Genomic DNA, 13,403 nt, shown 5'->3' on the forward strand with positions numbered 1-13,403 from the left:
TTATGTTTCTCATGTGGGAGAAAAGCTATTTCCTTAGATTCCTAGGACTCTCAGCCACATTGTTGTTAGCACACATTTTTAGACATTTACCCAAAATGTATTAAAATAAGTTTCTCTTGCATCACATGCATAAATATTAATAGTTAAGATATGCACAGTTTAGATTTGGCAAGTAAGCAGTAAGATATATTGGCATCTTTTAAATGTTATTTCTTTGTTCTCCAGATCCTAAAGGTTTGGGAGGTGAGGGGAAATATCTGTGTTTGTTGCTGTTTCCCTCAGAATGAAAGAGATGCACTTAAACAGGGGAAGAGGATGTAACAGATGTAGTGGCATCTGCTGGCACTTTCAGAACCTTAACTAAAAATGTTCTGAGGAACAATTTCCCACATCCTTCTCAGTGAACACCAACTTAGCTACCCATTGATAATGCTTTAAATGTCAACACCCTTCTATCACTGCTTATCAGAGACAGAAAAGACTGCAATATACCATGAAATTTCCCCAATCCCCAGTCTGAAAAGAACGTTAAATTCCTTACCAATGATATTCCGCCTTTGAAAGCTAAGGTTGAGCCAAGGACACATGAAGCTCAGGCAGCAGGACTGGGCTCAGGAACCCCAACATTAATCTGGAGGGTGGGGGGCATATTCACGAGACCATGCGTGTGTTGTTGACATGCCTGGTCATTTGATCATATGACACTACTGTGTCTGGGAAAATATTTTTTATGAAAGGGTTTTTTGTTATAAATAACAAATGCTATCAATTATTAACATAGCTACCTCTCAAGTAAGGACAAATTGTCTCAAGCAGAGCTGTGGAGGCAAATATTTAGCAGCTATTGTTATGGATGGAAGAAAAAATATTGAGGTTTGGGAGGGGTGTTCCTAATTATTTTTTAATTTGCGGGTATTTTCTACTTTCCTTCCTTTTTTCTTCCTTCTTTCTCTCTCTCAGAAGAAATAGGAATCCAATAGATTTGAGACCTCAGGATTTGTATGAAACAGAAGTCTTTTGTTTCTATTCTACATGTCTGTTAACAGCAAAAGTACTGCCAGAAGTGTACTTCAAAGACTCTCTTGCAATAGTTTCTTTTCTGAAAGCTTTTCCTTCCTATACCAAGGACATTATGTAAACCAAGAAACTATGTTAGACAGGAGAGTTGTAGTGATTAACCTAATGATGAATACAGCTCTGTAAAAAGTTCCCTTATGATGGCTTCAAGACTAAATACCTAACTTTTGGAAAACTATTTGAGAACATCGTAGAGTGGTTCTTCGTTATCTTTTGTTTTCTTTATTATCTGTTTATTATCTGCAGGGCAAACTTGATGGTCACCTAGTTCTCTCAGTGATTCCAGAAATGCCTAGATATGTTCTGAAAGTCTAGACTCCTTCTCCAGAGAGGGCTCAAATTCACCATTATACATGTCATAAGGCACTGTAATATGGTCACTGCACCTTCACACCAAGCTCCACTGCGAGCATGAGACATTTTTCTTAAAAAACCCTACAGCTCACTTGGTATTGAGCCACATGTGTGGGAATTCTTCAGCCTGCTACTCAAACTAAAATGCTCTAACCAGAGCCTCTTTCTAGAGAGGATTTTTGTAAGGCCCTAGCTTTGCCATGGTAGACCTGAGTTGGTTCATTCCTGAGTTTATTGATGTGTAGATGTCCCAGTCGGGTATCCACAAACCTGGAAGTAGTGCTCATGGAAGGAGAAAAAGGCTGTAATGAGACTAAGGACAAAAATAACTGCTCAGGGTAAGGGGGCTTTCCTACTTCAGATGAAGTGTTTCAGGAGATCCACAGCAGAGGGCAATTTGTGCAGCCTCTGTGCAGGCATGGGAACAGGGAAAAAGAAAGAAAAAACGTCAGTGATAAACTCTGGGCTGGGTGGCAGAGAAAATAATTTAGAATATCCACAAAGCGGTGGATATGGCACTAAACTTGTGCAGCAGAGTCCTTCCCCAGCCATAGCCTTGACCGCAGAAACCCAAGAGATAACAACAAGCTCTTCTCCATGAGAGTCAGGAGGCAACACTGCTCCCTGCCACCAGCTGTCCTCCACCATCTCCTCCCACCCGCTTACCAGCCAGGCTCCTTCACTTAGCAGTGAGTCACGACCATCTGGAAATCAACTCTCGTTGGCCGTCACACAACACATACTTCCAGAAACGTCAAAGATGGTGAACCAAGTCTTGACAGCTAGGCCTTGATTATACTTTTGTTAGAGCAGTTGACCTGAGGTTATGACGGGCACCTGACAAGGTAACATGGACCTCAAAATGAGCTTAAATAGCTTGGGTGTGAGTATGCTGCTCCCTCTTTTGAGGTTTTTGAAATCTTTTTTCCCTTTCTTATCTTTCCCACCATCATGTGTTACTACATATATCATATCGGTGTGCTTGCTATCAGATATTGATGCATTGAGATTGGAGTAGGTGCTGAGGAACTGCGTGAGGGGATGGTACTGAACAGAGGGGTCACAGGTCATGCATGGTAAAAGGATAAAAGGGCTGAGGAAAGTCTTTCCAGACACACTGATAGAGCTCCTCTCTCATGGTACCCTGTACACTAAGTTACCTACTCATAAATGAAGTGTTTTGTATCATCACTTGGGGCTAGATCATGGACACAAGCAAGATTTTATGGCCTGTAGCCCTCTCATTTGGACACAACCCAGGAGCTATCTAGCACAGCAGTCCAAATGCGTCAGCAGTTTATCTGCTCACGATGCTATGGTATTAAGTAAAAGGAAACATAATTTGTACAGACCATATCACAACAACCGCTTTTTACTCCTCAGAGCAGTAAGGTAGGGATTTGAAAAAATAAATGAATTCATTCACACGGCTCCTTGGGCAATTCTAACACAAAATATAATTTTACAAATCTCCCAAATTAGAAAGAAGAAGGTTAGCGGAACGGATATTCTTCATGAAACCTATTGGCCTTTCATCCTATCTTCTGACTCTGAGAAACTGTAATAGTGTCTACCAGTGGTTTCCTTCTCTCTGCTTTTTCAGTTGCAGAATTTGGTTAGTAGCATCCAATTGGTGATTGCATTTTCTCTTTTTTGGAAGATGACTCAGCTAGTTGTCTGCACTGCTTTGAGAGTCGGCAGGGACGGAAGTACAGCGAGTTCTTCCTGTACTCCAGAATGCACACTGAACACTGAAACAGACTTCGCCATGGCTAAAAACACCACAGTAATTAAAAAAACTAACACTTTCCACCGATAAAAGTTTCAGTTATTTATATCCACTTGCTGTGAAATATAGCAACCTGAGAAAGTCACTTCAAAGGTTAGAGTAACAGCTTAAAATGAGACTGTACTTGTCTTTAGATGCAATGGAAGACAATATTTTTCTTCTAAAAAAGCACCAAGAAATGTGAATTGATTTGTTTTTCTTCTCTTGAAAAATGTCAGGTTTTGGCATAAGTCTTTATCAGTCTTTGGAAACTCCCTGAACATTAGACTCTGTAGAGAATCTGCCAGTTGTCAAAAATGCAGCAACTACATTGGGTGGATTCTCCTAACTGCTAAATTCACTATCTCCTCTTTTGAAGTGCTAAATCTGAAAACACTTATTTCCTTAGCTTTTTGCTAAACAAATCTGTAGCTACTTCTTTCCTATCCCTGGAATAGAAGGCAGACAGATGATGCAGCTTCATATGTATACCTGTTGTCATTCAACCCCAGCCAGCAACTAAGCACCACGCAGCCACTCACTCACTGCCCCCCACCCAGTGGGATGGGGAAGAGAATCGGGGGGAAAAAAAAGTAAAACTTGTGGGTTGAAATAAAGACAGTTTAATAGGGCAGAAAGGAAGAAAATAATGATGATGATGATGATGATGATAACAATAATACAATAATAGTAATAAAAGGATTGGAATATACAAAACAAGTGATGCACAATGCAATTGCTCACCACTTGCTGACCGATGCCCAGTTAGTTCCCAAGCAGTGATTCCCCCAGGCCAACTCCCCCCAGTTTATATACTGGGCATGACGTCACACGGTCTGGAATACCCCTTTGGCCAGTTGGGGTCAGCGGCCCTGGCTGTGTCCCCTCCCAACTTCTTGTGCCCCTCCAGCCTTCTTGCTGGCTGGGCAGGAGAAGCTGAAAAATCCTTGACTTGGTCTAAACGCTACTCAGCAGCAGCTGAAAACATCAGTGTGTTATCAGCATTCTTCTCATACTGAACCCAAAACATAGCACTGTACAAGCTACTAGGAAGACAATTCACTCTATCCCAGCCAAAACCAGGACAGTATCCACCCCTTACTCTATACCATTTACCTCATGCTGAGATCCCACACTTTTCAATACATTCCAATTAATCACCATCTCCTTTCCTATCCTTTGAGATATACTTATATACACACAGATATCATTCCCTTAGCCTATGGGCCATCCCTATAAGATGTCCATTGAGTTAATTTAGTCCGTGACTTTGGGCTCCATCTGTCATACCAGTCTTTCTGGGCAGGAGGGATGGTGCGAAGTCCACTCAGTCGGCAGAGCAGGGTTGGGTTCAGTGTGGTGTGGTGAGGGTGCCATTGGGTGCAGCAGGAGGATGGTGTGTAATGTTGGATTGCCGTATGCTGAAGTCAATTCTGGTTCCATCACCACTGCCCTTTACACAGCTTTATCAAAGTTCACTCTTCATTAATCTAAGTGATTCTTACTGTAATACCATTGATACAGCATATGACAATTATAGTAATGATAACATACAGTGGCAGGGTTATATAGCAACTAATATCATACAGTTTAATTCTGGCTATTTTCACCTAAAATCAAATCCCCTTGAGGCACACATCGGACTTCTCCATCTTTTCGCATCACCCACCAAGTGCACCCAGGCCCTTGAGCAAAAGCAATCCCACGAATGGGTTTACCTTTGCCTGAGGCAGTAGTAACCCAGACTGTTTTCCCTAACATATTTTTCAGGTGCACTACAGGGACTTTATCCCCTTCTACAGTATGTAAAAGTTCTGATTGGGCAGGGCCACTCCGATTGGCAGATCCTCCGGTGTTGACTAACCAGGTGGCTTTTGCTAAATGTGTATCCCCATCTTTGAAGGTTCCACCCCCCATTGCTCTCAACGTAGTCTTTAACAGTCCATTGTATCATTCGATCTTCCCGGAGGCTGGTTCATGATAGGGGATGTGATACACCCACTCAATGCCATGCTCTCTGGCCCAGGTGTCTATGAGGTTGTTTCGGAAATGAGTCCCGTTGTCTGACCCAGTTCTTTCTGGGGTGCCATGTCACCACAAGACCTGCTTCTCAAGGCCCGGGACAGTGTTCCAGGCAGTGGCATGGGACACAGGGTATGTTTCCAGCCACCTGGTGGTGGCTTCCACCATTGTAAGCACATGGCACTTGCCTTGGCGAGTTTGTGGGATAGTCAATCTGCCAGGTTTCCCCATTTTATATTTCAGCCATCACCCTTCATACCAAAGAGGCTTTAACCTCTTGGCTTGCTTAATTGCAGGACGTTTCACATTCATGGATAACTTGTGCAATTGTATCCATGGTCAAGTCCATCCCTCGACTGTAAGCCCATCTATATGTTGCACCTCTCTCCTGGTGGCCTGAGGTGTGATGGGCCCACTGAGCCATAAATAATTCACCCTTATGTTGCCAGTCCAAATCCACCTGAGCCACTTCAATGTAACTTGTCCAGATCCTCAGCTGCTGTAATTAGCTTAGTTGCTAAACCAGCTGTTTGAGTAGACGCTTAGGCTTAAGTAAATCACATTTGAAGAAAAGGAGAAAAAAAAATGCTTGATAGAAGCTAGCTAAAGCTTAGAATTTAAGAATTCATTCTCGGGACCTGAATCAGCTTTCTCCCTCTGCATCTCTCATCAGATCAATGCATCTTTTTGACTTACCTCATCTCTTGAGGCAGGAAGTATCACTGAAAACCTAAAATACAGAAGTGACCACCTACCAGGAGACTTTGGAATTCGTGATGCTGAGAGGAGTGAAAGACCCCACTGGGCAGTGGAGATATGAAAGAATGAGGCTAGATTTAGAGTCAGGTTATATGTAAAACGCAACTAATCACGGCCTCTCAGCTATGATCTTGCTAAAGCAGACTGCTTCCTTGTCATTCTTTCTCATCATTTTAGATGGCAACCCTTCTATTACGCTGCCTTATGCCATTACATTTTATATTTCTCTTTTTCTTAGCTTTCAGCCTAATGGGCATTACATGTTATTGTAATAGGAGTACTCAGCAGATCTGCCTCACTGCATCACTCTTCCCTGATCTTTGCCCACAATGGCATTCTGATGGATGTGCCAAGGCACCCACTGACCTGCACAGAAACCAAGGAAGGGACTAAGGACAAGGGGGTGGTGCATGAAGGAGACACTTTTCTTGGCCCGGTTGGCCTGCTGCTGGGGTGCACAGCCAAATCTGGAAACAGGAAAGTGCTGTAGGGGCCAGCAAGACAGATGTGGCCATGCCAGCCCTCAGACAGTCTGTTATTTAACACTCCCATTGAATATATTACGGGCTAAAACTGATTAAAAAGCAAATAAGATGGCATGGGCAATTTAATGGGGAATGAAAATGTAACAGGGACTTTCTCTTTTTTTTTTTTTCTTCTGCAAGAACCTAAAAACTCTGTTTTAGTTTGCTCCTCAATCACTTCAGTGCCAAGAAACGTGCTTCAGCCTGCCCTTCAGATGCTTTGATCTCCCAGCCACCACCCGCATGAATGTGATATTCCTGAAGAAATCTGCTTATCAAGTGGGGTGAGGTGAGGAAACAGGAATCCTGGCAGAGAAGTGAGTGTACAGCCAGCACATCCACATCAGTGGCTCCAGGAAAAATGACGGCAGAAAGGTGTAGAGAAGAACTTGTTTCCTTTACTAAAGGCAGTGTTGCTAGCAAAAGGACAGAATATGCACAGTATATACAATGCAGTATTTTCATCTGGGTACAATGCGATAAATATTACAGACAGCTACCAATAAATCACAGGTCCTAAAATGTGAAATTAATATGGTTTCTATAACGTAAGATGGGTCAGTGAGGTAGAATGGGTATTTTGGCATCTGGAAGAGATAATAATTTTTCTTTTTTCAGTGGGCTTCCTGAAAAAAACGATAGTTTCTTAAAAACTTCTAAATGACAACCTTTTTTGTCTAGATTTATGAGAAGTAACAAGAAAATCTTTCTTCGGTACCCTTTTTGTAAAAATGCTTTTGCTCACCTTTGCTTCTGTTCTTTGACACTCACATTTACTGTGCTGCAAAGAAATGTTGTGGTACACTGCACCTGTGATATATCCATGCTAAGAACAGATGAGGAGAGAAGGAACATTCATGACTTTGCAATAATGAGATTGCTGATCCACAGCTTGCTGGTAATTCCTGCACAGTGAAAATAAAGCCAAAGAGAATTGCCAAGAGTCTCATCTGCATGCTGACAACCGCACATGTCCTCAGACGAATCCATCCGCAGGTCACCCTTTTTGTTTTTTAACCTTGCACTGGTATGGCTAATGGAGTGGCGAGCAGTCTTGTTCTCCAAGCAGTGAATTGTCTACAGACTCCAGAATTCCATTTATTTTGTCTGTTTCTATTCATTGGCAATTTATTCATTGCCAAGACTCAATCAGATAGGAAATTCAAACTGATAGGCACCAGTTATATGAGAAGTTTGCCCCTGTTTACCTTAAATTGTTTTCTAATTGATACAAATAACTATGTGAACGCTGCTTTATATCAGATTAGTCTCCAAAGATTAGAATCAGTTTATATTGAAGCTAACCAGCTGCTGTCGAATTGAAATAGTGTTTATACAGTGCCTCACTACAGTATAAATTGGTTTTAAATTTGATTTAAGATAAATTGGTGCATTTTCCTTACGCAGATACAGCTTTATTTTAACAACACTTCACACGGTACACCTGATATGCAAAAACTAGCACTGGGGGGGTGTTTGCATAGATGGCCAGTGGCTCACTGGTTTTTGTTTTCTTGAGATATCTAGGGTTAATCAAGGAGTCAGGAGGGAGAGTGAATCGGGCAGGGATAAGAATGTCTTATCAGCTGTGACCTGTTCAGCCCCTGAGACAGAAGAAGAAAGAAGGAAGTGATTTATAGGTTATAGCAGTTCCGGACTCACTCTTCCAGAGTGGCTGGAGAACAGTGGTACTCTGCACGCTGCTTACCCGTGTCCTGACATGCTCCTCCTCTGGGGACTTTCTACCAGCACTACCAGGGTACAAGTTTCCCACTACTTGCTGAGAACAAAAACTTACCTGTGTTTGTCCTTACCGATTTCTGTAAATTAGACTGCTGCTAAGAACAGAAACATTTAACCCTAGCAATTTGTAAGCATACAGAGCTATTAAAACATCATTTATATGTTGAGAAGGCCTGTCTGCTACTTTACACAAGTTTACCTTCTACCCAACTTCGGTATTTAGCTCAGAAGTAGAGAGGGTAAAGCAAAGTAAAGCCGACACCAGTAAGTCACAAGTACTGTGCTTGATAGGGAGGTCTGTGGCTCTGGGAAATATGCTGCGGTGGATGGTTACTTTTCACATCTATATGTCTTGAATGTCATAACTATCTGTCAGATTTTCTTTTAAAAAGATGTTTGTCTGTCTTCAGGCATTACCAGATACAGAGAACATCCAGTCATCTCACCAAAAGCTAGCATAACTTAAACCGATCTCTCTTTGCAAACAATGAACATTGGAAGACTGTATACTGGGCACTCTAGCAGTCACCAAGAAACAGTATTTTTACTGCAAAAGCTAGTGACAGCCATCTACGTTCCTATAAAGGTGAGCGTATACCATTTTCTTCAGGTCTGTCAAAGTTTTCAATACAAACAGGAAAGGTTTATTACATTACTTTCATTGTACTATACCTAGCATTGCAGATTTCTTTCAATCCACCTTCCTATTCCCAACAATTCTTAAAAAATTAAATTTTTAAAAGAAAAGATTTGAATATTGATGATTATGTGCTTTAAAAACATTACATAGCCATTTTTTTAAAAGACGAGCATTAGAGCTATTGCATTATATCATGCCACTTTGCAGAAAAACTGCATCGGTGTTTACATGCTGTGCACTGAAGACAGACTTCTCCTGGCTATCGGACTGCCAGGCACACAACCGCACAGGGAACCGGTTTCAGTCAATTACAGAAGAGATTCAATGGGTGGGTACCGCTGCCCCAGGCAGAATATACTGCTGATGTATTATGTTTACACACATCACACAGAGATGAAGACACTACACAGAGAAATGATAGGCACATCAGAGAATGCACTGGCCTACCACTTAAACTGAAATGAGCATTCAGGAGCAGGGCAAGTTCCCTTAGCTCCCAGACTGACAGTAACAACTATTATGTAGCATTAATACAAAACCACTGAGTCTTAGCACTTTCCAGCAATGATTAAGGAAGAATATTCAGCAGTCTACCCTCTTGAAATTCAAAAGCAATTAGTAGATAGCAATATTGCCAGTGCTTATTGCACAAATAAGCAAGAGAGAAAATCTGAACCTCACAGTTAATTTTCTATTTAGTTCTCTTTATCTATTTGTTCTTTAATGACTTTGACATTCTGCATAAAGTGAGTTCATTAGTAAGGTATCTGCATGATGAAACCTGTGTTTCCTTCTCAGGAAAGCAGCCCAAATCCCTATTTACCCTTATGCTTTCTAGAACTCTTGTAAGGTCTACCAATGTCTTGAGAAAACTGCTTTTTCCATGTTAACTCTCTTCTGTGCTGTCAAGAGATTGTTAGCATTACCGAACAATGGGGCAAGTCAATAGTATTGTCTGTGTCTTTCTCCTTACATTTATGTATGTGTGATTACAAGTTTGCAGCTGTGAATGCTGCTAATAGGTAGCACCTGAAAATGCTTACTTTCACAGATAAAAAAGTATGAGTGTGTGGGGGAGTGAGTATGAGTATGGCTAGGATTAAAAAAGGAGGGGGGGATGGTGGTGTGAAGAATTGGGTTGTACTTAATGGTATAAGGGATAACTATTCTATGAGGAGGCAAATTAATGAATAGATTTTGTGTGTATCTCTAGGCTAAATTAGTTTGGAGTTTTTTGAGTGTGTAGTCTGGGGTGAGGTAGTTTAAAAGTGGGGGTTTTTTCTGGCCCTTGATAATGAGGATCCTCATTAATTGTTAGGTGAACAATTTCTTTGCTCTGTAAAGGTTTTGGGGGGGGTTTGGATTTTTTGTTAACTTGATTAGTTATTGACTTCTGTTAAAGTGAACTGAGGTGGCTGCATGTACATGAGTATGCATGCAGTTGCGCAATTTAGGTAAGTGATGAACTAGGTGATGGCAAGCTTTCTAGCTGTATCTTTCTGCTTCTAGATCATGCAAGGAGAGAGAAGGAAGGTGATCTGGCCATGATTTCTGTGGTATATGAGTAATGCCACTCTTCTATAGCAGCTGCTAGGAGGAAAAAATAATAGGTGCTATAGAGCCTTCATTTAAGCCCTCTGTTTTAAAATATCTTAGTCTGCTTGGCTTTTACTGGGGGGGTGGTCCTCTGGATTTGAGAATGCTATCTTGATCACTTTTTGATAAGAAAAATAGAGGTTTAAACTTTTACCTATAGCAGATTTCTTGTTCACTGTTTGTATAAGCATTCACTGAGCTTTCATAGCAGAGGTGCATTAGGAGAGATGTAAGAAATAGTAATACTTTCTGTTGCAATGCTGGCTGCAAAAGCTGAAGCTGAAATTATTCTTCTGTTTAAAAGATCCTTATTGCTCCTTTTTTTCAAGTCACTTACTAAATAGACACTAAGGTACAACATAAATATGGTGTGAAAGAAGCTAATGCTAGTATAACGGTGCAGAGAAAGGGTGAAATAAAGCTAAAAGTCATGCAGTAACAGGAACAAGCAATTACAGGAAGGTAAAAAAATATCTCCTTTATGTTGTAAAATTGTGTCTGTATGCAGCTACATATTACATAGACACCTTTCCCACTGATGCTTTGTTATACATTCTTTTCTGTCCCAGAACTGGCATAGGACTCAAGTAGCAGATGTTCATGTGTGCTTACCGTGGGGACCGACTGCTCCAGAGTTTCTTCCATGTCGTTAGCTTTTGCATAGCATGGCTGCCATGCTGTTTTCTTAATGAGCAGCTTTGAATGTATCTGCAAAACTTGCATTTCTAGAAGTGAGACTGGGCTAGGAAATCGCCCTTGTATACATACCTTTGAAACTTGATATTTAGGCTTTACTGACCTGTTAAATCTAATAGTGTCCTTCCTGTAATACTGAATTATTGCAAATTCAGGGAATGAAGTCTTATCTCTCCGGCTGAAGGATAACTTTGTATACTTGTTTGTGCTTGCTTGATTCAGGTATGAGTTACTATTCTAGGAGCTTCTCTAAATGAGAACCACACTTACATAAATTCAGGTGTTAGAAGAACATGTATAGTCATTTTTACCTTGAAAGCAAAGCAGTTTCTCTTGATTTAGCCAATGTCACTTCAGTTTCATTTAAACCAAAATAAGCTATTTCTATATGAGGTTGAGTACCCATCTGAAACTAATTGCCTACCTTATTAATGTAATTATGAACTTTTTTCCTTAGATAAAGTCCCTAAGAACTCTGACAGTACATCACTGCTTGTATTGAATTCCCTTCACAGTGCAAGTAAAACTGTTCCTCATTCTGAGCCAGCTGACTTGGGATATTATATTGGTTGGATACAAATGTTTATCAGGGAATTGCAAAACATCAACTAACTTCACAAACACATTTAATTTCAATGGTCAAAGAAGTGTATAATACTTTATATTAGGTAACCAGTGTATGGAGCTCTGGGAGTCCAGTCTCACTGTTCAAGCAGTGACAGTGTTAAGCAGGCTGAAACTAAAAGTTAGTGGTAAGTGAATAATATCATGCCTATTATCGCTTACAATGTCATGCAGGTATTTTACTGCAGTTTGCAGCAGAAGCACATATCAGCTGTATAAGCTGTAGAAATCAATTTTGTATGTTCCTTCTAAGAAAGAAATTTCCAAATGGAATATGGCAAATGTTTTTTTAAAATACGCTACACCACCTGGCTACATGACAAAATAGTATCCTTTTGTTACAACATGAAGAGAGGGGAAAAAAATACAGAACCCATTTTTACTTCAGTGTGTCCTAGGTTTATGCTCAGGGTGTTGTGTGTATACATGTGGTTAACATAAACTTATTTTACAGTTGGTTCTAAGAATATAAAACCAATTTTTATCAGCTAAAAGGACCCAGCTTCCCATTGTGTATCTCCAGGTGTGAAAACAATCTAATTCTGGGAACAAAGATGTAACCTGTGTTTGGGCTCGTACTGGTTTTGACGAGTGACATTAATAACAAGTGGGCACTTACATAATCTAATATAAAGGTACATGTGGTTAACAGTCAGGGTTTCTAGCTACTTTTAGAGACTCCAATAAATCAGGAAACCTTGGTCAAGACTTCTACAATGAGTGCAAGTCCCTAAATACTGGATTTTCATGTCAGCTGAAGAAACAGTAATCTTTTGTGTAACTGATACACATCCCCAGACTCAGCTATATCAGACCAAGTTCTACCAAGCGTGAACCCCTATGTAAATGCAAATACAAGAAAACTACAGTAACTGGCTAGGCCGAAACGTGATCCTGTTAAACTTTCTGTATTTCTTCCTCCTGTGTTTGTAGCTGAGCTGAGGCAGGCAGAGAACACCGCTGGTGGCTCTCAAACTGAAACTCGATTCAGAAGTCAAGCACTTTATATAAAACCACAACTACTTTCCTCTTGGGTAAGCACATCTTAATTTTGGAAGAAGTGACTGCCATGCATACTGGGAAGCACACTTCCAACTCATTCCAGAATAGGGATACCGAGCAGCAAGCGTGTCGGCCGGCCCGTGTGCTGTCTGAAGTCCTCCTGGCTCTGCATCAGCCTGAACGAAGCCTGGCCGCAGCCGCCTCTTCCCTCAGGTACCTGGTGGATGGGCGGGCAGCTGAGCTGCTTCTCAAACAAGAGTAAAATGGCAGCTCTTCTGTAACCCTCCAGGACTTCACCTAACAAAAGAAAAAAAAAAAAGCCGTACGCAAGCCCAGGACTGAAAGAAACCCCAAACAAAACGGCCCCCCAACAGGAATCGGTTTTGTTGTGGACAAAAAATTAAACGGCAGACTCTCTGAGGGGGGTACACACGCCCCCTCCCCCCGCCACCACAGCGGCCCGCCGAGCATCTGCGCTCGCCCCGTACTCCTGCCCCGGGAGGTACCGGCCGGCGGCCCCGAGAAGCGCTCCTCGGTCACAGGAGGGCTCGCCGAGGGGAGCCGCCGTGGGCCCAGCGCTGAGCAGCGGAAGACCCCA

The sequence above is a fragment of the Accipiter gentilis genome, chromosome 15 (genome assembly GCF_929443795.1).
Source record: "Accipiter gentilis chromosome 15, bAccGen1.1, whole genome shotgun sequence".
NCBI lineage: Eukaryota > Metazoa > Chordata > Aves > Accipitriformes > Accipitridae > Astur > Astur gentilis.